This window comes from Manis pentadactyla, chromosome 8, assembly GCF_030020395.1.
Source record: "Manis pentadactyla isolate mManPen7 chromosome 8, mManPen7.hap1, whole genome shotgun sequence".
In the NCBI taxonomy this organism is placed as follows: Eukaryota; Metazoa; Chordata; class Mammalia; order Pholidota; family Manidae; genus Manis; species Manis pentadactyla.
The window spans coordinates 87,464,687-87,491,959 of NC_080026.1; the positions used below are offsets into that span (position 1 = coordinate 87,464,687).

At 32.8% G+C, this 27,273-nt stretch overlaps 1 long non-coding RNA gene across 2 annotated transcripts; it reads left to right on the forward strand.

Annotated features, from left to right (window-relative positions):
• Nucleotides 1-6,473: 6,473 nt before the first annotated feature.
• LOC130684585 (uncharacterized) lies at nucleotides 6,474-26,061 on the forward strand. 2 transcript variants are annotated; one of them, XR_008998916.1, is made up of 4 exons: nucleotides 6,474-6,678; nucleotides 18,340-18,479; nucleotides 21,934-22,087; nucleotides 25,815-26,061. It is a non-coding gene; the product is annotated as an uncharacterized LOC130684585 (long non-coding RNA). The 2 variants fall into 2 exon arrangements; XR_008998917.1 differs by lacking the exon at nucleotides 18,340-18,479.
• Nucleotides 26,062-27,273: the final 1,212 nt, after the last annotated feature.

The window sequence follows — 27,273 nt, forward strand, 5'->3', positions numbered from 1 at the left end:
TTTCTACTTTTCAATTCCTAAAAATAAAATGATTATTTTTGAGCTGTGGGTGGAAGAACTAATCTTTAGCATATGGTCTCATCACAGATTGTGACAGTGTTATTTCTCTGAATCAACCAAGGCTCAGTAATTACTCCTTCATGAGTTTGATTCTCTGTAGAGAACTAGAATGAAGGAAAATTTGAGGTTCAGACTGGCAGTAAGCAAGGGTGACAGAGTGATCAGAGTCTTTAGCTTTCCCAAACTTCAATCCTTAGTCCAATATTAATCTCTGATTGAGTCAGATTTTGCCCTGTTCTTTTTCAGAGTTCGGAAGCTTTGCTGACTAGGTGCTAGACTGACACTCTTGCAAACAGAGAGGCATCTTTTCCTCTTGCCTCTGGCATCTCCAAATGTCTATCTGTACATATGAGGGTATGTAGTAACTGACTGCCAAGGAACTATTTACAAGTGCATAGCATGCCCTTTTTAGAAGATCTGCCTCGTGGTTTCCACAAGGGCTTTGGATTCAAAGTCTCTGCCCTGGTGAGCCCCTGCTCCTTGTCTCTTCAGTCTTTGGGCCAGTGGTTCAACTTGTGTCCTCCTCTTTTATGTACCAAGTAGATTTTTTATTTTTCAATCTGTTCAGCTTCTTACTTGCTGTTAAGACAAAGTGGCAACTTTCATGCTTCTTATATATAGAATCAGAAACCAGAAGTCATTATAAGCATTTTTAATTCATTTTAGAGTGAACTAAAAAAGTACTTCTTTCAAAGTATTTCTACTGTAGTTTGTCATTTTATATTCATATGTATTATAAACAACACAATTTAATCAAATTTATAACACTTTTAATAGATTTAAACAATTTCCAGTTTATCACTGCCTCTTTTGTTCTTAGTGGTAAAGATCCCTTTATCTGGCTATTAATCAAATTAATATATATCACAGCTTTGTTTCTTTTCAGTGAAGAGTTGGGATTTTGACAGAATTCTACTTAAAACTATTGCATTTAGTTTTTCAAAACCTGTAATTGCTAAGGTAATAGTGAACTGGCAAATACAAGATGATGAAGGCATGCCATTGTCAGATGCTATGGGGACAAAATATAAACAATAGCAAGCATTAACATTTGGTGTCTCTCCCATAGATCATCTCTATATTTTCCTCATGATTTTTTTTTTTTTCTCCAGTAGATGCTGCTTCCCTCTCTGGTTGCTCCATTCATACCTCATTCTGTATTTTTCTTTCAATGAGACTGTTACTGAGAACATCACAACTGTGTGCATCTGACATTAATAGACCAAAGGCCAGGGCAAAGGTATGGCTATCTGTGTGAAGCCGTCATCTCTATGATATGGCAAACTGGCTGAAAGTCCACAGTCTTCAAAATAGATTTTAAAACATCAGGAGAAAAGATGACCACAATAATACAAACCAATTCTATTATTCACAAAATACTGACATGTATAAATAATAATTAAACTCATAATCATGATGATACAGGTAATAATAACAAGAACAGTGGGAAGCTTGGCTCCTCAATGAACTGGCTACAAAATGATAAAAAGGAGGAAAATCAATCCAATGATAATTAAATTATAAGGGAATTGGTCAAGAGGTAAAATAATTCAAAAAATTATGTGAGAGCCTGGATGGTAGAGACAGAGCAAGATGTTAAACCAGACGGTAATACTGGCTTTGAATTCTTACCCCAGTTCATAGTTACTGGCCCAGGTTAAGAAAGTTTGTTAAGTATTTATTATGCCTTGCATTTACATAGTACCTTATAAGTTACAAAGCATTTAAATTTATTTGTCACATTATATTCTCATTTTGCATATTAAAGCATATTAAAGAGAGAGAGAGAGAGAGAGAGAGAGAGACAGAAAGATGTAGGTTACATTTTGGTTTAGAATTCATTGCTAGTGACAGAGGTGGGCCAAGAACTCAGGATATTTGACTCTGCCCAACATCTGTTACAGTATACATCATAATTTTATGCCTAATTCTTCCTATTTATCCTCACCCATCACAGTCCTTCACTTAATTCACCTCCTATTAAGGGCAGCTGTTTAGAAAGGATCTGGGCACTTGTAAAGCAATCTGGATCCACTGTCTCTTTCTCACCCTCCTTGTCATCTGTCAAAGAATTCTGATACCATGCAATCAGTGCTTGCTGGTGATAATTTTGACATTACTTCTGAACAGGAAAATGTATGTGCTATTGAGTATCTTGAATAATTTTTTATACTAGTAAATTCTTCATATCCAATAGCTAAAAATGTGGAATAATTATTTTTGCTATCTTTAACACATTCTTGGTAGATAGAAATTTAAATTGGGGTTCAGAGACTAACATATATTTATAGATACAGAATTGTTTACTAGCATAAAGTGTGCATATAAATTCAACTAAACATTAAGGAAAGTATTAAATCATTAGACTCAAACAGCTTCTTAACTATTCCTCACACATCTTTAATAAATGAATAAAATAGTGTCATCATAGCAATTTTTTATACGACAAAAATGAGTAGAACAATTTGTATACACCTGTCCCTAATTTTCAAACTAAGCTCAAAAATTTTTTTTAAACTTCTAAAACTCTTTCATTAATTATTTTTAATAAATACTTTTAGAATTTAAAAAATCATTAAAAATATTTTTAACTATGGTTTTAAACAAACCGTAGTTTTATTTGTAATACCTAGTCTCATGAGTCAACCAGGGCCACCAAACTATAATTTACTGACAGATTGTTTTCTAAAGACACAAAAGAGTTTCAGATTAAGCGTAGTAATGAGAAGACTCTAAAGTAAAGTCGGTATTATACACTGGCTGCAGACACCAACACTTTTCCATATATACTATAATAACACTGAGATAACAAGGGGAAAAAATCTTATAGGGGTAGGACTATAGTCACATTTTGAGTTTTAATAAATGGGGCATAACTTATAAACAGCAATCACTTTAGAAAAGAAATAGCTTTAATTTTGGCATTACTGTGGACTTTTTCAACTATTTAAAGTATACTACATTACAGAAATCAGGAAAGAAATAGTCATATGTAATTCATCAGTATATAAAAGAGAAATCAAAACAGTTTTATGTGATAGCTTTAGTACCTTTACAATCTCATATAAAGCGTTTACCAATGTCACAAGATTGGAAGCTGCTGAAATAGAAAATAAAATATCATTATTATACTTTAGAAGGAGTAACTCAATAGCATATTTAAAATGCTAGTTTCTCTGGGTCTTGAAAAGATTTCCAAACTTCCCAAAGACTGTTTTTTGAAATCACACTATAACATATTTGTATTTAAAGGACTAATTTCAAATAATATGTTATGATAGTAGCTCTGAGATCTAGGAACATAAGAAGTAAGAAGGCAAACTCATCTCATCATGACATCTAAGATCTAATCCCAATATATACCTGGGAATATTTTTTTAACATCCTTGTCAGCTGTCCATGGAGTCTTCCAACTTTGAAAGACCCACGTAGGAAAATGCATCTCTGGTTATTAATTTGTTTATAGTTATATAAAAGCTTTTGCCTAAAGACAGCTTCTTAGGCAGTAAATGAATATCTCAAAATTTATGAATATGATTATGTAATGATGTACCCTGAATGTCCAAGTGAAGTAACTGAAATTTTTTAAAAAACAGAAAATTCAGTAGAAGTGAAATACGCGAACTATCTCTTTACAAAAAAAATGTTTTATAACATAGTAAATATATAATATAATGGAAATTATATTAATGATAAACACAGTATACAGAAATACATTTTTAAAAGTAGTATGAAGTTTTTCCATTGGAAATATTACAAAATTTGACTAGAAACATAAGAGAAATCTAGATGAAATATAATTATGTAGCAGTGTATTTATGGATGGGCAAGCCTCACTACTGTTTAGAAGTTTATTCACAAAATAATAAAGAATATTTTGAGGGCAATAGGATTTCTATCCCACTAAGACTAGTATGTTTATGTTATACTATTTATTTATTTACCTGCTGAAGTCTGTACGGTGTGTTGTAGCTGTAGAATGTCTCACCTGTACTTTCAGAAAAGGGTCTTCCCCACTGGAGATTAAAGCCTTAGAAGCTCATTTAAGGGTAAAAAGAACAAACTCCTAGGCCAAAACAAGACTCATGGCTACTAGATAGTGTAGTCACTGGGGAAATTATATCCACTCAAAATTTCTTTATGAGGGCTCACTCTTGACAAAGAATGCTTCAACACAAATTTTTAGTCATAAATATCTGGTCATTAGGAAGAAAATGGATTAATGTCCTTATAGTCATCACAAAGGAGGAAATAACTAAAATCCTGGTACCTTCCCTTTGGTGGTTCAATATAATTAAAATTCCTCAATTTTATTTGAGGATTAGGGTAGTTAATTAGGATAGCCCCAATTGAGGGCCCTAGGCAAGAAGGTCACCAAGGGCCTCCTAATATGAGAAAATAGACTCTGGTGTAGTGATCCAGACACAATGACAGGTGTTGTGGGAAGATGGTTAGTTCCAGGATTATGTCACACTGAAGCTGAAAGTCGCTATGGACCAAGAAACCTGACATGATCTTATGCTCTTGGGAAAATATTATGAGCGTTGTCTGTGAACTGAAGTATCTGGAATCTTGGGAAACTGCTGTTCATAACATTTTAAAGCCAATTTGGCACCAAAGATCATATCTTACTGCCATCTGCAAAACTACTTCTACTGAACTTTGATACTACAAGTTCTATACTGAAATTTCTTTCTAGGACATTTATTCATTTTTTTAAGGATATTATTTATTTATATTACTCAATAGGTTCTTCATGAGCTTCAATGGGAGAAATTTTACTCCAGAATTGGTATTGCAGAGTTGCATTTCTTCTTGACAATTAGTCTTTATCTCATGGGACTTTGTAGATTTCCTAAATGACCAACCTTCCCTTTTTTATACTCTGGTCCTTGGAAAACTTATTGCTAAATTTAGTTACAAAGGCAAATGTTTAGAAGATTTTGCTACATATTTTTATTTTTCATTTTTTCTTATTCTACCTTTAATATATGTTATGTAATGGATATACCTTTAAACATCTCCTTAAATCCTTCTGTATTTCTGATTAAATGATAGAGAGCAGATACTGTCATTGGTCACCACATTCTCCTAATATCTACAAAAATGGTGGAAAAAAAATAAAGATAACCTTTTGCCCTTGTGGGTTTATTCTCTGCTACTGCCATCATTTTAATGTGATTTTGAAAGTACAGAGAGAGAAATGCATACGTTCATTTTGCCTTGTTTATATAGAGGTCAGCACAAACTTTTAAAAATAATAAGCTATGGCTCATTGAATCTTAATATGATAAAGGAATTGTTATGTAAAGCTGGAAATAGCAATTAATAGTAGTAATTTTAACAACTGTTTGTCTCCTGGGTGCCAAGTACTCTGCATTTTAAGATATATTGCCTCCAATCCTTATAGCAATGCTGTAGGTAAGTGTTAACATTGTTTTACTTATTAATGTTTAATTGTTACTAGATAAGTAATTTAGGAAAACATTTTTGATATGAAACATTACATTAAAACACACATATACAGGACAATATTCAAAGATCACTGCAGTTTTTTTCTAATTCTACCCTCCCTGAGATGCTGCCACCCTACACAGTCACATTAAAGCAACAACCTGTTATTAAACACAATGGTCCAGATATACATGCTGATAATTTAGCTTGGTGCTGTTCAGATAATATCTACTGAAGTGCCCTTCACCCCTGAACAGTGATCCTTTACTTTCGTATCAGCTGACTTACACCAACCTGCCCCTAGTGAGTAAAAAATACTTGAACTCAAGATGTATTAGCAATTTTCTTAGGTGGAATCTAATATTAACTGTAGTTCTTTTATTTGTTTGAAGCTTTAACATTACTGTGGCTATTTTTCTATTTAATTATACAGAAAAACAACAAAAAATGTACAAAAAATTTCCTATGGACTAGACAAAGAGTGAAAGCAAGAGCTAGAGAGAGAGAGAATGTGAGAGAAAGAGAGAGCAGAAATTGCCCCTACTAAATGCTTACACATGATCAAGTATTGCACATTCAGATAGATGATTGCACATGAAAATTGGTGCTTGCCTGTCCTGGAGGCTGTTTGAGAACATAATTACCCATCAGCACTTAAGGTTGTGTTTTTCATAACTCAAACATTAGTAAATGCATATTTTCCACTTCACAAACTTATTTAAGGGTCCTATTTTAGCACCTGCATTTGAAAACATTCCTGCTTGTGTAAACTCTCATTTATGATGACTTCCCTCTTAATACTTAAAATTTTAAGGACTTATTTGAATAATTTTCTTTTATACAACTTTATTCCAAAAAATATGGTAGGTATTTCCAAATTCCAGTGTTGAAGTCCAAATCCCCAGTACCTCAGAATGTGACCACATTTGGAAATAGGGTTTTTAGAGAGGCAATTACAATAAAAAGAGGTGATATGGGTGGGGCCCAATCCATTATGACTGATGTCTTTATAAGAAGAGGTAATTAGGACACAAAACAGAGGAAGACCATATGAAGCCTCTGAGAGAAGTGAGCTACCTACAAGCCAATGAGAGAGACCCACAGAGAAACTCAACTGTGATGACACCTTGATGTTGGCCTTCTAGCCTTCAGAATGGTGAGCAAGTAAGTTTATGTTGCTTAAGCTCCCCACTTTGTGGCACTTTGTTATGGCAGTCACAGAAGATCATTGTGCCAGGCATTAAAGAAAACATGAGTATGAGTTACTAAAAAGAAAGAAACCATAAAATAATGCAAAGGACACTGGTCAATAACTGGGTTTATGTTTGTAATCACATGAATTAGTGTACAGGAAATTGGTGATGAATTTAATTTAGAGACTATGCATTTGATGTGGATTTCTTTATGTGTCTAAATTTTCATGTCCACAGATTTCCAGAGTACTAACTTCTGAGAGCACTAATTTTGTTGAATTACTTATGAAGTACACAACAAAATACAGGACTTCTTGGATAAATAAAGCTTATTTGTGTAATTACAGGGTTAGAACAGAACTTGAGTCAAATTAGAGCTTTTCCTTTGATTGAAACTTAATGGAATATGCCTTCCAAATCACTCATGTGAAAGTGATTGTCTCCCACTTGTTATGGACATGATTTTCTTCCCTCTAAGAAGCCTCCTAAATTTTCCTTGATTTTGTAACATTGATTTCTGTCAAACTGTGATGAATTGGTAACATTTTGGGCATGTATCATCAATCTTGTTTATATAGGCATAACTTATTTTATTGTGCTTCACCTTATTTCACTTTGCAGACCTTGCATTTTTCACAATTTGAACATTTGTAGCCACCCTGTGTCAAGCAAGCCTATTGCCACCATTTCTCCAACATATCTGTTCACTCCATGTGTTTGTGTCATATTTAAGAAATTCTTAATAATACTTTGAACTTTTCATTATTATTATATTTGTATTGTAATCTGTGAACAGTGATTTATGACTCTGAAAACTCAGATGATTGGTTAGCATTTTTAGCATGAAGCATTTTTAGATTAAGGTATGTACATTTTTTGAGACATAATGATATTGCACACTAAAGGACTACAATATAGTGTAAGCAAAACTATTATATGCTCTAGGAAACCAAAAAATTCATTTGACTAACTTTATTGTATTTTTTACCTTATTGCAATGGTCTGGAATGGAACCCACAATATCTCTGAGATATGCTTGTAGTCTGGTTAGTTCTCTGAAACCTGAATTGAAGACAAATTGAAGTGAAAAACAGTTGCTTTTAAAAATACAGATACATTTATAGAATCAATATGCAAATTGCAGAATGATCAGTGGGTTTTGTAACACATGGTTTTAGTTGAATATCTTTGGGATATGTAATTAACTTATAATCAATCTTTTTAAAAAATTCAAAATGGAGATGCTAATATTTATCTCATGGTATCTTTTTGAAGACTCTATTAGATAATGCTTGTAAAATGCTTACTATAGTAATACTTACATTACTTGCTAGAATTAATGCATTATAAGTTCATTTGAGAATGCAATAAAGTGCCAAGTGCCCATCCATTACATAGTAGGTATATGATATATGTTAGTTTATTGCCTTTTTTCAGTTAAAAAAAAAAGGAAGTCTTTGATTGTGATTTGAGAGGGAGAGAAAGGAGGACCTGGTGGGGATGGGGAGATAATGAAAATTTCTGGATCTTCATATTTAAACCATCTTTCCTACCTAAGACTAACTGCTTGCCCTTTCTGTATCTACATTTTGAATTAGAGTTGTGCATTTAGGCAATGTGACTAAAACATCCCTGACTGATGTTTTTTATTCTTATTCAAGAGAAGTTTTCCAAATATTTAAAAATTAGTTAAAGATAAATTTATAATTTCCTTTTATAATTAACTGGAGTCATTAATTATTTCTACACTAACTAAATATCTGGAAATACATATGCATGTACAAGACACAAATATTAAACACTTTCCCTGTATAGTTGCCATTTACCTATATATTCTATACTTTGTCTGTAAATTCTACATGTCCTCTCATATTTTTTGCCCTGGGGTATATTTTCTGGTACTGTCTAATTTAAGAGGGTTTTCTTCTTTATTTGTGTATATGTTTGTGAATCAAACAGAAATCTCCCTGGTCATGACCTGAATTATAAGAGGTAGCAGAGGTAGGAAATACATGCTGTCCCTGTTAAAAGATATGATTGAGATTTGCAAGATTGAAAATACCTATGCCTCAACTCAGCCAGGAGTCTCAAAGTCAGTTACTCTGATTTTTGATACTTTCATCACTAAAATTAAAAGCTGAAGGTAACTTTTTCCATGAGTCTTATGCAGGATGAGGAGGGACTAGGAAGGAATCCATGTGGAATCTAAAATCCTTGCAGATAAAGGGCAGATTTCACTGATTTCCAAGGTCATCATCCAAAATTATTGTCATGAGTGAAGCAGTTTTTTCCCTCCTAAAGTTTCAATCAGCTGAGCAGCAAGCAGCAAACCAGAACAAATTTCTCATCTAGATACTGTGGCTTTTTCTGCCCTATCATGTACTCTGTTTTGGCAGGTTGCAAATCAGGTAGTTTTGTGACTGTAAGTTCAAAATAATTGGAGAAAATGACAGCTGTTCATCAAATCTAAAGCTGGAAGTAAAAATAGCTTCTACATAGTTTATACACTGCAAAATAAAATTTGCTACTAAGAAAGAGAAGAAGCAATTTTTGGCTTTTAAGATGTAAAAATAATTGAGCTCCCAATTTCCTTAAAAGGCAACCTGTAGTTATTGAGTGCTAGTTGTGGTTGCAAGTCTAATAGGAAGGAAAATAATGTAAACATATAATGTACTGCAGAAAAACACCTGGGGAAAGTGTTTTCCTGCATTTAGCATAATTGTGATTACATTGTAGAATGCGCTTACATGTAATTGAGCACAAAACAATCATGTCATAGATACCCCATTGGGAACCCTGACAATTATTGTTAACTTTATTTTAAAATGCATGTTTATGTTTTGAAAGGAAAAAAGTAATTTGATGGCCACTAAAATAGTCTTCCTACAATTTTGTTACATTGGAAACTAGAATTGTTTTAAGTGAAGTTGAAGTCTATTCAAGGTTTAAAAAACAAACAGGAATTGTCACAACTAGTCAAAACTCTCTGAAAATCCTTAGCTGGAATATCCATACCATAAAATCATGGAATATGTTCTTGTAAATGTGACATCATATGTATAAGAAAATTATGGCTTCCCTTGAAGATAGAAGTGTTGCTTTTCTGGGTGACCCAGTAAATATTTTGAGTATTGGGCGCACCCATACTTTAGAGTACTGTGTGTTGACTGAATTCAAGATGCTGCAGAACTTGTGGTTGCAAAAATCTTACCACCTTCCAGCATCTGCATTACTTTCGTTGGCTTTACTAAAATCTAGAACACAAAATGGTCCTGTCGAAAACAATCTTCTTAGACGTGAATGAGGGATAATATTTGCTCAAGAGTCGCAAAGGTTTTGTATTTTAGGCAATAGAAAAGATATATGTGACTTCTTAATTGCAGATTGTGGCCCAATGTCATTAAACTGGAATTGTCCATTATGATATCTAAAAATGAATCATCAGTCTTGCTTATAATCATTTTAATACTAGGCTCTTTTTAATAACCTAGCCATTGTATGACCCCATTAAATTTGAAATTTCAAAAACATCAAATATAATATATGAGACAATCAGAAAATGAAATAATAGATACTGTATATTTAATTGTCAAACTACAATGTATCTTATGCCCAGGATATATTGATATGTGCATCAAACAATTCTGGCTGAGTGTCACTGATTAAAAGTGAAAAGAAAATCAATATCTGATCTACAACTGCTCTGTGAATTTTTAAAATATGGTTTCACATGACATATACCATGTTTTATTAAACATACTGTTTAATTAATACCTTGATTTGTTTTAAGGATATCAGTTATATGCTAAGCTCAAAAGAACAGATTCTAAGACATAAAACTACCCAGTTCTACTTTTGCACAAGTTAGAAGTGAGTTTTAATTAAGTAACAAAAAATAATGAGAACCAAAATTGTCAATAGTAAGATATTTCTTCAGATATCAAAGGAAAATGAAGAGAAAAGAAATCCCATACTTGGAAGATATAGAATTCATAAAGATGCATTACAAAAGTAAGATGAGTAAAATAAGGGATAGTGAAAAAGTTGAATATGGTAATAATCCAGTCTATGACCATGACCTACATTAGACCATATGCCCATCAGTTTCCATACATACTACTTTCTGTACAGCACAGTTTAGTTCATCTGAGCACACCAACCATGTCCTCCTATTCACTCTTTGTTTACATTAAATAATGCAGAAAAGATGCCATTCTGGAAAACCATATTCCTATAGAGTTATAAACAGTAACGTGCTTTTACTGGCTAGACAATATCATCTGTAGGATTTTAATTGTATGATATAATATTGAGATAGATTGGGATCATAAAGATATGTAAACCAAAAATGAAGCAGGACTTGAAAATCAGCTCAGAAGATAATTATTAATTAATGTTCTTTTCCCTAAAGCCAGAGAAGACTTTTGAGTAAAGCTGGACATAGAAAGGGACAACATTTTAGAATATGTACTACTGGAAAACATTTTAAAGGTTTGTTACTTAGAAATCTTCATGGTCTTCCTGAGTGAGACCACTCTTATCTCCTCACAGCCTTAACATTCCATCGGAATGGGAGATTGGGAACTTAGAGCAACGCCTCTCTTCTGAGTGGGAGCCAGTATACACCTCTATTATATCATGCCCTTCTCTTCTTTTGAATTACACTCTGAGCGGAGGCTGGAAGGCACCATTGTATCTATTTTCTTCTCATTTAACCAGTTTCTAACACAAGATTGAGTAATGAAGGTTCCCTCTTACACAATCTTCTTGTTTCACAAATAATGAACTAAGGTCCAGAATAGTTACTTCACCCAGAATAGTTACTTCACATTCATCTAGCTAGGGACAAGGGCAGGATTGAAGCCCAGTTCAGTTAATAATTTCACTTCCATGTCAAGTTGCTTCAAGCAAGGAAATAATAATGTGCATTTTGTAAAGAACTCATTAATAGCCATTTTGTGTACTGTCTCAAGATCATCACACTATTATGAAGATTTCTTCCCAACAGCTATTCATAATTTTATAACATTAAGACATTTACTTTGTAATTAAATCCATAAAAAGCTTGCTTTTATGACTTTAACAGGTCAGTAAAATATACCTAAGTATCACTCTTGGAAAATGCTGAGTCAGACTTTTCTAAGAGTCATATATTTTTACGAAGTGTATTAGAAAGTTTGCTCTGCCACTCTTTCCTAGCTTTTTTGCTGTACAGGCAGAAGGTATTCTTTTCATTGTCAGATCCTTTAAAAAAGTTCCTTGCTTTATTGTTTTCATGGCATGTGCTCCTATTTTGAAAGTATCTTGTTTGTTTATTACCCTATGCAAGAATGGAAACTCCATAAGGGCAGAAACGTTTTATTTATTTATTTTCGAAGTAGTAACTGTTATAAATAAATGAATGCATGGCTGCATGGGAAGAAAGGGGGACATAGCCATCTAACATCCTAATACACTTCTTATGCAACTTATACAAGATTTTGGATTGTCTTCATAGAGTAGAGGGATGAATAGCAGCTAGAGTCTACTGCTCTTTCCCTGGAAAGGAAACCTCAGAAAAGTAGTCACAATTTCGCTGCTGTATTATATGGATTTGGAATATCTACTTAACTTCCCCTGAGTTTCAGACTTGAAGCATTCAGTGTCTGAATTAATGACAAGATTTTCATGTAGATGTCTGGTTCCCTTGCATTCAGTTTTATTATCCTCTCCTTCCTTCTCTTGGGATCATCACTATAGCCAATTTGGACTTGGCTGCCACCATTGTGCATCTGGTCAGTACTGGTTGCCTAGGAAACACACTGTAATTTCAAATCATTTCAGTAAAAATTGTATTGAAAATGTATAACTTCTGTAACCTTCCAGTTCATCCTGCTCCCAAATTATAAGAAATTCCAAAATCTCATAAAAATTACTCAAGGGTTAGTCCTTTCTAGTCTGGAAGAAGAAAGAGATCTCTTTTTTGAGCAGATGTACAAATCAGCATCTGAGAAGATTTTTTCTGCAATGCATTGGTACTTAGAAGCTAAACCAAACCAAACAGCCCTCCTAAAGAGAAAGAAGCATGTCCCCAGTAGAATTGGCATTCACTTTGGTTTTACACACTGTTATCTCCAGGGGGATTGTCTTTTGTTAGAATCAAAATTAATTTCTTAGCAGTTAAAATGTCTGAAGTCTCCCCTCACTTTTACTTAATCTTTGATGACTTCTCAATATATCACTGGAACTGAGAAAGAGGAAGACAAAAAGTTATACAAAATGAGCATAAATTTATGTGAGCTTTTCTTCATAATGAAATGTTTTTGTAGCTATGTCTCTGAAGAGATGATCATTTTTCAGACTAGGGACATGTTTTTCTGTTAATTTTTTGTTTTTATCTTGACATTTCCAAAATGTCAACATCAGTACTATTAATAAAAATAATAAACTTTTTTTTGTTGTAAAGATAATTATTAATGTTTTAAGAGAGTTTTCATGGATAATAAGATATTAAAACCCTCCAAAATGTCTGACAATAATTTTCTTTTGTCAAGAAAGAGTATATAATAGAGTAGTGCTTGTCAAGGGAACAAATCCTATTTTGTTTAAACTTGTATTTCTAGTTTGGTTCATAGCAGGTGCTCAAGAGATCAGTCCTGCTTGAATGAAAACAACAACAGAAAGCATTTACTTTTAAAACACATTATAAAAATTATCATATGTATTTTGGGTTGGCATCTTTATACTCCTTTAATAAGTGACCTTTTTTAAATTCCTGGGATATTTAATATTATTTACATCACTCATCTCTGGTAGTAGGCTTTTTTTTTTTAAACAAAGATCAAATAAAAAATATGAAGATAACATATATACATATATATACACACATATACATATATTCTATTCCAAGTAGATATTGTATATATTACATCTTTTTGTAAGTAAGGATTAACAGAGAAGTCAGTGGGAAAAGAAGGCAAAAGAGATTTTAGAAACCTATTTTGGGAACATTTTCTAGTTTAAAAAATTGGGTTGATGAAATTCAGAAAGAAATTCATTTCTTAAATATTTTTAGAGTTTAAACACCCACACAGAGCACCCTTATACTCTTAAATATGATAGAATTAAAGTGTACTGTTATATCTGAACTTAAAAATTAAACCATCTTCTCATATGTGCAGAAATAGCAATTAAAACAGTGCTGTGAGTAATTTAATTTAATGGCTATTTTACTGTTTTATCTGGACCTGGGTTGAAGATATGTCTATATTAATGTGATCATTAAAGAATATTATATTGTGTCTACTATAGAGTATGAACATTTTAAGATATGCAGAGCTTGTACAAATAACACTGGTAAGTTGCATCTCCATGTGTATTCTTAATTGAACATTGGAATAGACTCTGTTTTTTACTTCTGTCAGTAACAATTAGGACAATTGCAGTTTATCTTGTAGCAGAGTGAGTTAATAAATTTTTAAATGAATAAAGCTTTTCAAATGCCAGCATAACATAGAAAGAAATAAGGAGTGTGTTTGGGATCCTTCTCAAAGTATTAAAATACTTTAAAAAGTATGACAGTTTGCCTTTATTTGCATATTTTTCTTACAAATACTTAAACATTTCTCTGAGATAATTTGTAAGCAGAATATTTAGGAAAAAAATCTTAAAATTTACAAAATGTTGACTCTATAGATGGTTAAATGCTATTTTTACATATTTGATCTTAGTCCAATTTTGAAAGAAGGCAAATACCACATCTTAAAACTATTAATACAATTTTTAATTAATTCGAATACTTTTTCCCAGCTTTATTGGGATATAATTAACATACAACACTGCATAACTTTAATGTGTGCAAAGTGTTGATTTGACACACTTATATATTGGAATGTGATTACGACCTTAGTGTTAGCTAACACCTCTGTCACATTACATAATTGCTGTTTATTTTTTCTGATGAGAACATTTATGAATTACTCTATTAGCAACTTTCAAGTATTATGTAGTACAGTATTGCTATACGTGTTGACCATTCATATTTCTTCTTTGTAAAAATGTCCATTCAGTTCATCTGCCTATTCTTAATCAGATTGTTTGTTTTTCTTTTGTTGTTGAGTTATATGAGTTCTTTACATATCTCACATATTAACTGCTTATCAGACATATGTTTGCAAATATTTTCTCTGATTCCATTGGTTGACTTTTCATTTTGTTGATTATTTCATTTGCTGTGCAGAAACTTTTTAGTTTGGTGTACTCCCACTTACTTATTTTTACCTTTATTGCTTGTGCTTTAGGTGTCATTCAAAAAAGCATTGCCAAGACTATGTAAAAGATCTTTTTCTCTATGTTTTCTTCCAGAAGTTTTAGAGTTTTACGTTTTATATGTAAGTCTAATCTATTTTGAGTCCTTTGTTGTGAATGGTGTGAGATAGGAGTCTATTTCATTTTTTTTGCATGTGGTTATACAGTTTTTTCAACACCATTTATTGAAGAAATCCTTTCCATATTGTGTATTCTGGTCTCCCTTCTCATATATTAGTTGATTGTATAGCTGGGGTTTATTTCTGGACTCTCCAGTCAGTTCCATTGGTCTTTGTGTATACTTTTATGCTAGTACCACACTGTTTTGATTACTATAGCTTTGTAGTAGAGTTTGAAATCAGGAAGTGTGATGCCTGCATATGCTGGTCTTTTCTGCAATACATTCTGAGGCTTTCTCAGACCTTCTATGGATATATCTGCTCCATACTTGTTCCCTCTTGTGCCAGAATTCTTAAGCTTCTGTGTCTTCTCTACATTCTAAAATACACCAGGCTGGCTGCTAATAGACTTTCTTCTGTTTTCTTGAAGGTAGCACTGCATCTCAAGTTTGTGTTTTCTCCTAGGCCCAGAGACCCTGGCATGGCTTCTGTGCATTCTCCCTATCTACCAGAACTCTGGCTGCTTCCCTCTGGCAGCATGCACAGGGAGCCAGCCACAGAGAAGGGGGTGGGGGTGTTTGTCAAGTGGTGAGTTGGGATGTCCTCAGGTCAGTTAGAGGGGGGAATCTGTAGGTGAGGTTTTTCCACAGCTCACAAACAGGCTTCCTAATGGAGCTCTGGAACCCCATGTTAAATTTATTTCATTAGATTAAAAATTATATAAATTTATTAAATGCAAACAAATATATTTAAACATTAAAAATGAATATGTTTACATTTGACACATTAATTTAAAAAATTCATTGTCTATACAACATGCATTGAAGTATGTATGTACATATGTATTCCTGTGTGTATAAATACAAGCAGTGTTATTGAAAAAATTGTACAAAGTTTGATGATAATTATTACACTTGATAACATAATTAGAAAATGTTTTGCCTTCTATAGTGGTTCTTCCATAGTGTTTCTATGCTAAATTCTATACATTGTGTTCACAGATCTTTATAAACAGAAAATACAAATAAATGAAATATAAAAATGTATTTTAAGTATGTTTTGATATTTACTATGTACATTTATTTTTTCTTAAATTTTGACATTAGTATTGCAAATCTACTAGAACATGAAATAACAGAAATCCTAAAGAATAATAGAAATTAATTTCACGTATTTTTCCATTTTAAATGTATCATTTGAAACCTAATATTAGCAATATATGGGTTTTTTTCTTTAATTATTTTAATGCAATTCATACCTTAAAGACTGAAATGTGTTCCTATTTGTAAGATGTCTCACACACAGAAGGATTGTTTTTGTAAGTACGCTGAATTACCAGCCTTTTATTTAAACTGTTAGTCCACTAATTCTTTGTGTCTGGCCATACTAGAGTAGTTTAAAGAAAAATTGGAAAACATTTTCATTCATGTTCTTAAGTACTAGATCACCTTGTATTTTGTAAATGAGACAGGCTTATTGTACCTTTATCTTGCATGAGGACATACAATTTTCCAATGTTAGAGATTGACTTCTTGCTGTTATAAATTTGCTATGTTATTTTCCTTGCATATAATTCTGTTATCTTTAAGTTTTGCAAATACTTTGGCCTTTTGTTTGACAAAATCAGTAATAATACTTCTTAAGTATCTAATTTACTTTGGGTGCATAGGTTGTGTTTCTCCCTAAGGTTGCTGTGTGAGCAGCTCTAAGATGCCAAAGAGCAAACTGTGAGAAATGCTGGGCTTCAATTCTCTTCTCACCCTTCTCTAGCTACCTGCCCTTAAATACAGCTCGTCATGTACAATATCCTGTTTCTTCATCCACTAAGTCAATTGCATCAGAATTCTTTCACCTCTCTGATTTCTGAGGCAGGGAGGCACCAGACAAAGGGAATGGAAGCATTTCAGATACAGTTTCTGGACTCAGCCTCTTAAATGGTGGGCTTCTATTTCAAACAGTATCAGATTACAGTAGAAAATATGGCACTCTTTCTTATGTCCAGGGAATATTTGAATACCTAAAAATGATCTAGTGTGGATCTTTGTGCTACCTCTTTTAGAAGCTAACTAGGTCAGCTTATTGTGACTTTAGTATAGAAGGAAACTCGTGTATTCTCTGTGTGAATCTCCTTTTTAATTGCTTTTATCTCCACATGCTGTGGCTGAATAAACTATTTCTTTTTATTGACTCCCTAATATTACTTTAAAATAATCTACTACTATTTTCTCTAAAACCAGAACAACATAAAAATCTCTCTTGCAGGTCCCACTGGGGCACTAGTTCAAGAATTTGAAAGGAAGAAATAGTTTTATTGTGGTAGAGTTCTTTATATAAAAACCTCTGGCATTTTTCCTTTTCTCACACAGAAGACCTACTTCTCAAGAAAAAGTTTTGTCTTGGCTATCTATATCCATTTTAAAGATTTTATGTTTATGGTACTAATTACTGAAACTGGTACAGAAAAGCACTCTTTGTTTCCTTATATTTTACTTATAATTTCAAATGAAATAATTCTCAATTTTAATAAATAGTAATCATTAATCAGACCTTTTTATTATGAGAAACATTCATGAGTCCATTAAGAGAGGCTTAAGATATTAAGAGATATCTCCCTTGTCTATGTGATTGGCTTAAAATATGCCAAAGAATATGATAGCATAAGCACAGGTTTGCCCTGATAAGCTACAGCATATCTGTAGTTTATTGTAACTGTAATATTCTGAGGCAACAGAAGCACTGGAATCATACAGAATGCTTCATAGCATGACTTTGGGAGTTAAAACAGCATTTGAATTCTTGCTCTGTGCTTTTAGGAAGTTGTTGAACCTCTTATCTATAATGGGAGGCAATAATAAAATTCTCATCTATAATAAGGTAATAAGAGAAATTCCTCGAAGGGTTTTTGTAAGGATAATGTCTGTACATGGTAAATAATTGCCTAGCATCCAGCTAGCATTCAGTAAATAGTGCCTATACTTGCAAGACGTAGGAAGGGGAGAAGAAGGAGAAATTTAAAAATTGGGATAAAGAACTAATTAAGGAACTCACAAGCAACATCATCTTGGGCAAAGTCCTTGAAATCTCTAAACCTTAATTTTAGACTTATAAAATAAAGATGAAGATGCTATACCTAACTGTAATAGTTTTCTGTTACTGCCTAACAAATTGACAAAAATTAGTGACTTCATCATTAAGCCACTTAGCGCTATCTATACATTGTTTTACAGCTTCTTTAGGCCAGAAGTCCAGGCACAGCTCAACATAGCCCTCGCCTCAGGATTTCACCAGGCTGCAGTCAAGGTGTTGGCTGGTTGACATTCTCATCTGGAGGCTCACTGGGCAAGATTCTGCTTTCAGTCTTACTCAGGTTGTTTGGAAGAATTCATATCCCTGTGGTGGTATGATTGTAGGCTATCATTTCTTACTGGCTGTCAGGTGGAGGCTACTCTAAGGGCTCAGAGGCTGCCCACAGTCTGTTCCAACCTCTCCACAGAACCCTCTCACAACATTACCTCAGGGTGAGCAGCAGAATCTCTCACTCCAGTCTGCAGAGGGGTCTTATATAACATAATGTGATCAAGTGTGACATCCCATCATATTTACCTTACAAAGAAACTTAATCCAGGGAGTCAGATCTCATCACCTTTGCCATAATCTATTGAGTATTAGCGAGTCCTAAAATCCCCTTTTCCTGAAGGGTAAGGGATTTCACAAGTACTTGACCCCTTGGTTGCTACCTTTAATTGTGTGTGCCACATTATATCATAGTTTGGGAGAATATAAAATAATCAAAATACATATTTATGTATATAATTGCAATGTCTTTCTAAACTTCAAAGTATTATACAAATCTAAGAAGGCATTAACTTTTGATAGACTATTCTAAGTGAGAGTTATTTTAATAGTACTGACCCAAAAGCCTAAAAAGACCTTCAATCATCAAAGAATTCTCTGATACATGTATGTATGGATAGATATAGATAGATAAATAGATGATAGATAGATAGATAGATAGATACTATGATTAATGCAAGCAAAACAAATGCATAAATTTTTGAAAAATCACCATATACAGTAGTGATTAACATTCAGAGCAGGTAAAAAAATATGCTGAATTTAGACAAATTTTGCACTATTGAAGTTTAACATCCTTTAGTTCATTGAATTAATAAATTGTCAGTCATTTTTGAGTGAATTTGAAACATTGGAAAACTAGGTTTTACAGGTTTTAAACTGAGTTTTTATTAATACAGAGGAAATAATATTAAAAATTAAGTAATAGAACTTAGGTACATTTATTAACTTTTGAATAACTGTAATTTTAGCATTAGTTCATATATCATTTGATTGTGATGATATAAAATGAAAAAATAAAGATTTCTCTATTTGGCATTGGTTTGATTCTATTCCTTCAATAAATACATTTCTAAATCTTATTAAGAGATTAGTTAAAACTTGGTCTTTCTTTATATAATGCACAAAGTTTATGAAAGAATTTCAACATGCTTTTTAAACTTTGATGTAGTATAAAAATAAATATAAATCTTAGCTGGCACAGATTTTGTTATGTAAATGCTAGAAGTCTTCCACTAAGCTATTAGGATTGAAATACTAACTAGAAACAGTTTCACAAAAATATTTTATAATTCTGAATTCATCAGAACAATCATGTGGGCCTTCACGATCAAAGGAGATTATAAAGAACAGTGTCTCTAGGAGGCAATATGTAGACTGGTCTCTTTATAACAGGCATGTATGTTCTCAACTCATGCAAGATTTAAAAGGTCATATATATGAATTTTTTAAATTATTCTGTGTGATACAGAAACGTCTGTTTTATTCCTCATCCAATTCAGCAGGAATTGTATTACATTTTTAATTTTTGTATTTCAGAGTGGGAACAGAAGCAGAAAATTTTAAACTCCTTTAAGAAAGTGATCCTATTATGATACTTAATAAAGTTTATCATGTTGTAATAGCATTTAACATTTATTATTTGTGCCAGAAATTAAGATAACTGTTTTCCATATATTAACTCAATTTTTTCTTTCAACAATTCTCAGGCATGTACATAGATAAAGAAACCATGATGCAGAAATTTGAATAATTTTTCCAAAGTCACACAGTTGTTTAATGGCAAAGTCAAGATTTTAACCCAAGCTTTCTGAGTTCAGAGCACTTGTTCTTATCAAATCTGCTTCAGTGCCTTCATGTCTAATATTTTTGCTTCTGATATGAATTCATAATCTACTTATTAAACTTCACGTGAGCATGATAGCATTATATTGGCAGAAGCATGGAGAAAAAGGATTCCTCTCAATTAATTCTAAGTAGGTGTGGGTTTATTTTGTTTTGTGGTCAAATTTTAAAAGAAGAAGAGATATTTCAAGATGTTTTTAGACCTATTAAAGTGATTAATGGATGAAATATTTTTTTAAATCACTAATGAATAACTGACCAGAAAGAAAACACAGTTTTGCACTAATAAATTAGAATTGCAGTAAGATTCAGGAAGCTCAATAATAAATGAGGAAGTTTATTCCTATTTTGTCTTAATCTCAAAAATCTATCTTATTTTTAATGAAGAGATCTAGAAAATGTACTTTACTATGTGTGTGCATGCATGTGTGTGTGCAGCTAGGCATGTGCTTGAATTGGTCAATGTGCTTTCACCATGCAGTTTAGTATCAGTGAAGAGTTAGAAGGTAGGCCAAGAATCCTGTTCTGTTTCTGCTAGCCATTTTTGGATAATGCTACATTAAATAAACTGGTCTAAAAAATAAAACATATGAATACAAAAAAATAAACAAGCAAGAAAACAAATAAAAATTTTATTTATTTAGCATCTTACCTTGGATGCATTGTTACACAGCAGACGTAATTTATACATCAGTGTAGTTGGCTAATTATCAGATCCTCACATATTTTGGTGGTAAGCAAAATAGCAAGAGATTATGGAAAATATGGAGAGTTTTTTAACCATAGAAATAAGAAAAATCTATGTCGATTATCTTCCCTAAGCACTGTGGTCACTGTTTAAGTTTTATTATATTTTTATGACCTTGCCTGTTCTGATTTTTTTTCAAAAAATAATCCACTAGAGTACAGGAAGAAAATATCAAACATCTACTGATATTGTTATTTTCTCTAAGGAAAATTAATGTTAATGCACACAATGAAATTAACTGAATTCATGCATCAGGCAATCACATGTCACAGCATGTAAGGCACAAGGGAAGAAGGGAAATTCCAAAAATGCAATCAGCAGTGCTTTACCTCCCTTTTCGTCCAGCATATGACTGTTTACATTGGCCAATTAAGGCATGATTGAGTTATCTAGTTTTAACTACACTGGTCATCAGAAAATAACCTTAGAATATTCTCTATAAAGGAACGATAAATCTGAGGTAGCATCAATATTCAGGCTCAAGAATTAAACAAGATGGTGGCTAAGCCAATACTTCTACCTCTGTCTGAGCATTTTATCAGCGCTTTACATCATGGGCAATTACAGTACATTAGAAAATACATCTTTTGACATATGCATTTACATTCTTAGTAATAACCTTTCTCAAAGTGCACACTGAATACTATATATATTGATTTTTTGGTGATTATATGTTTAGCTATAATGGAGAAAACAAGTATTAAAATAAATACACTAAGAATCTAATCTTACAACATTGTTCTCACTAACACCATTAAATCCATTATTAAAAATAAATGAGAAAATGTTTTACAGTTATGAAATGAAATAATGTTATACTAAATTATTGTTTAATTTACTTTTTAGAATTTTTATTCTTTTCTATGCTTTGCAGAGATCATAATGCATTAGTAGAATAGTACATATGTAATTTATAAAAATATATAAATAAATGTAACTGTTTGCTAAATTGGATGTGAGATCTTCATTTTCCCTGAGAGATGATTCATATGATCTAAATATTTGGAAACTTTTCTTCTGAATAACCTGTAAGCATTTATGTTATTTCTATACATGGTGCATTAAAAAATAGCCAAATAATACACATCTATACAGTGTAAACTCTAAATTACTTATTAAACCCATGAATCCTTTTAAGAACTTCTATTAGCATATTTTGGACATTGCTCTGTCATTAAATGCTGTTTTGTTACCCTTCTTCTGTACATTCTAGTTAATTTTAGTTTCTGATGGTATAAATGACTACTGCCAGCCTTCCCTCTATTGGCTCTCTTCCCTCAATAGCATAGCAATTGGTCTATGACTTCAGTAAATTCAACACATATTTTTTTCACCTTTCTTCTCCAGACTTATCTCTTCCTTTCTGTTCAAAAAAATCATTATTTACTCTTGCTTTTCTAATACAATGCTTTTCAGTTTTCTTTCTGCTTCTCTGACTTCTTTCCATCTTTCTAGATCATTCTCTACCTTGACATTAAATTTTCAAATTCCTGTGAGATATGCACTGTACCTTCAGACCATCTCACACTCTCTGCCCTACCTACTCTCCTTAGATTACCTAACTTACACCCAGGAGTTCATTTACCACCAACAAAAATAAGAAATCATATCTGCAGAGTAAATCTCTTTTCTGAATTCACCATCTATATATCCAACATCCTTCCTTATATGTCCTTTTTAATGTCGCATAGACTCCCCAAATCCTATTTTCAAAGGTAAACTCATTATCTCCATCCAGGCATCCCTGGTAATTATCCAGAAAACCCTGTTTATAAACTAAGCAATCAACCTAGACACTTCTGCATCTTTATTCCCTTGTGAGTTTTTCCTACTCAGTATATTTAGAAATCTATTCATTGGTTTCTTTCTCTACCTCTATTCTGGTCCATTCTATCATCATCCTTACTTGGTCAAATTCAGTAGTTTATGATTGGTCTTGTATCAGTCCTCTCCATTCTAAACTTACCATCACAGCTAGAGAGAGATTTTGAAATTATAAATTTAAGTATATCAGTGTCCAGCACTGTCTTCCCACCATTCACAGCTTGGTCCTCTTAGGTGCTGAAAGACTCAGTCCCCACCTGTATCTAAAGACTCCTCCCTCACCAAGCCCCATGTGATCCCATTTACTCCAGCTTCACTGATTTTCAGTTACTTGCACTTTTCACACTCCTTTCCTCAGTGTCTATTATACCGCTGGTTCATTTGGTCCAAATGTTTCTGGTTTATTAACTTATTCCCATGCTTCTCATATTAAATTGGGATTTCCCTACAGGGAAATTCTTCTTTGGCCTCCATACCTGGATCATTTTTACTCTCATGGGCACACATGGCTCTTCACGGGTTTACCACAGTTGCAATTTTGCATGTGTAGGATCACTGGATGAGTGATCAGCCCTCTGTGCCTCTCTGTCTTCCTGGTTATTTTCTTAAGAAGTTTTCAGAGGTGGAGTTGCTGAGCTAAGGGAATGTAGTGTATTAGACCTTTGAATAGGTATGTTACAATTAATTTTCAGAAAAAAATATTTATTTGTATTCCAGCATCAGCATATGAGTTATCTTCTTCACTGCAATGGAAATTTGATATTTTTCTTCACAGTATTAAAAAGATGAAGGTTATGAATGTCAATGGAAAAATTGTTCTGGATAAATGATATACTTGCCACCACTGGTGCCAAAATGTCACCTCTGTGGGAAGAAGACCTCTTACAATACTGGTTAATAATGCTTTCACAAATCTGCCTCCATCAGGGAAAAAATGAACTTGCCTCCATTATGTAAACTGAAAGGTAACTGATGTAATTCATAATTACAGTGGTTGAGAATTACTAGGCTTTGGGTCATACTTTGGTTTAAAATTACTAATACCATTTTAAAAAACATTTTTAAGAAAATAACTATACTTGAACTGATTCCACCAACATATTTAAATTATAAAGTACCTCCCATACTAGTTTCCATAAACACAAATGTATGATTCAGAATCATAATCTAAACTTAAAAGTAATCTCTATTAGTTACTTTTAAACTAAATTAGTTTCCTAAATTAATAAAAAATAAATGGCCAACAACTCCCATTACAGCTAAAGAAAACAGGATAAATTATCTATAACATATCATAAACACATTTCTAGAGAAATGTCTTTAAAAGGTTTTATAAGTCTTCTTATCCTGAAAGATATAAACATGAGAAAGATATTGATTTGTGGAATTATGTGTGCCAGTTCAAGTAAGAAAGGTTACTAGTACCGAAGAAACATTTGACTATCCACCCCAAATTATTTTTATTTGGCTGATTTACATTTACATTTCAAATGGCATTTATATTCAGGAGGAACAAGTTTATAAACTGTCACTCATTTCTCAATAGGCTGATGAATCCAGTTAAATTAATTTCTAGTTAAGCCATCTAAGACCATCGAACATGTTGGTTAGCTTCTATTTGGTGGAATAGACTACTGTTTTTCTTATGCTGATTATAATAAAAAATCCATAAATATTAAGGACATAAGGCATTCACATGGTGTTTGGCATAATGGAATGTGTCAAACTGTTTCTAGTGATGCTGACAGGGTTTGTACAGTTTGCACTATATTAATGGCGTGATAAGATTTCTATGTTTACTTGGGTATGAAAAAGCAGAGGGGAGAAAAAGCTTTCCAAATGTGAAAAGCAGGAAACGAAATCACTTTTTATGAAAGAATATATAAAATCTGTTACCACTGATGGATTTATAGGAAACTAATTTGTGGAATAAATGAAGTGTAGGGGTTAAACTGTGCTTGAAGTATTAAAACTTACCTTGCATCATCCATTGTGATTACTGATAACTAGGCGTTTATAGGGGGTTGAAAATGCCTTTGATATGAAACACTGGGGTTGTGAGGTTTCATCATTTTTTGGGAACTTCATTTGACATCTTTATTTGTTATGCAGTAATGGCTCTCTTAATGAAGAAACCTCTTCCTTGAAACATACATATTTCTCAGAAATTTCCTACGTAGAGGAAAAATAAAACTAGGTTTGCACATTCTTGAGCTTTCACAGAGAGGACTATAGTTTTTAAAATTCCAAAGGAAATGTCAATAAATATGTTAAAAATAATAAAATACTTTTCTAGGATTTTAGCTACAGAGACTATAATATTTTGATATTAGTATCAAATGATCATATCATGTTTGATATCTAATGGTCAGATTAGAGTTATGTTGGGAATAATAGAAAGTAGGCTTTGCTAAGAAAGAATATTCTGATAAAAAACCTAGTAGTAGAACAACAAAACAAAGACATGGATCCCAGATCCCATGATAAAAGATCCAGTGATGAAGTGACACAGACTTTAAATAATCAAAACTTCCTAAGACTATTTTATGAAGCTCCTATTGCACCCCAAGTGCTTCCCCACTTCCTCTGGAGATCTGGGGGCTGTTTGTGAAGAGAAGATTTCAGATCTTCTGACCAGTGCACCTTTCCCTGAGGTGCCCTCTAGGCAGGCACAGCCCAATCAGTGTGACAGCCACTAGCCAACACAGTAGCCCTACAGAGATACCAAATGTTTAAATGTGTATAGTCTGAGTTGAGATGTGTCACATGCATGAAATACACATTGGATTTCAAAGATTTAGTGTAATAAGGAAATGCATAATACCTCAGTAATTTTTACTTTGATTAGATATTGAAATGATAATATTTTGGATATATTTAATTAAATAAAATATATCATTAAATTTATTTTTATTTATTTTTCTTTTGCAGTGAGGCTACTAAAGTATTTAACATTACCTACAAAACTTACATTATGTTTCTACTGGACAGGTACCATGGTAGACAATGGATACTACCAGGTTCTCTTCTCTGTCAATTCAAATCTCCCTAGCCTGTGTCTGAAATTCCACTGGGTTTAGAATAGTGAGAGGGAAGAAGGAAACCAGGGATAATAGAGAAGGCTTAAAGTGCTAATGTCTGACTGAAGTAAATGTTGTAATGTGAATATTTAAGAAGAGGATAAAGTCAAACCAATTAAAAGGGGGTGCAACTGATAATTAATAAAATCATTTCCTGTTTTGGCTCAAGGAGGGCCAGTTGAAGTGAAGGAAAGAAAGGCAGATTTTGAAGATGAGAGAGTTTGGGACAGATTAGAGGAAAGGAGTTGCATTACAGTATGGGATGGCAGAGGAAGGCTACGAGACAAGTGCTTATGAAGGCAGAAGACAGTTTTTATTAATAAATTTCTATAGTTATGTTAAAAATGCTTTGCTCAATTAAATCATGTTAACCAAATTAATACAAATTATTCCTGTTGTCCCTATAAAAAGGGGAAATGTATACAGACATTCACAGAGGGAACACTGTGTGAAAATGGCCATATGATGAATGAGACAGAGATTAGACTGGTTCGGCTGCAAGCCAAGGAATACCAAGGATCACTGGCCACCGTACGTGGGAAGGCAGAAAGAGGCAAGAAAGAATTCCACCCAGAGTCTAAAAGGGCCAGTGGCCCTGCTGACATCTTGATCTGGGGCTTTAAATTGCCTAAGCCTATCCTTTGCTTGCCAGGTCATACATTCATTGTCCCATGTGTGACTTTATACTGTCAGTTATACTATTCATTTGGATATTTACCTCTTCTACATTAGTGATGAATTTCTAGAGTCTAGTGCCTTGTATTAATTAAATTCTCAAAATCTTTGGCTATTGACTTATACATTAACCAGTGTAATTGTGGATAACATCATGGACCATGAATTATTGATACTCTATCAAAATTTTAGCACTAAACTGGAGAGGGTATGTTCTAGGGGAACAGACAAGAAGGGATGTCTTTGGACTAGATATTTCATAAATATTGCTGTTAAGTGATGGTTCTAAAGTGGATTTTCTAAAAGGATAAATTTTAAATCAGTAAATCAAAATGAAAGACATTTGCAGAATTGAGAAGAATATAAGTAGCACTGTGGAGATAAGGCCTTAAAATCTATTTATATCAACAACGGCCAGTTAAACTAGATTGGAGATTGTGTGCATGTAGGAAAAGTAATTGAGATTAGAATGATAGATGGGTGCCTGACTGTAGATGTTTTTAGATCCTAGTTTACCATGAGTTATTAATGGTCCATTTTTGAGAATTTTTTAAATAAATAAGACAAAAACAATGTTTTGCAAAGAATAATCTGGAGGCAATGTAAGGAAAAAATTGGATGGAATTGAAATTTGA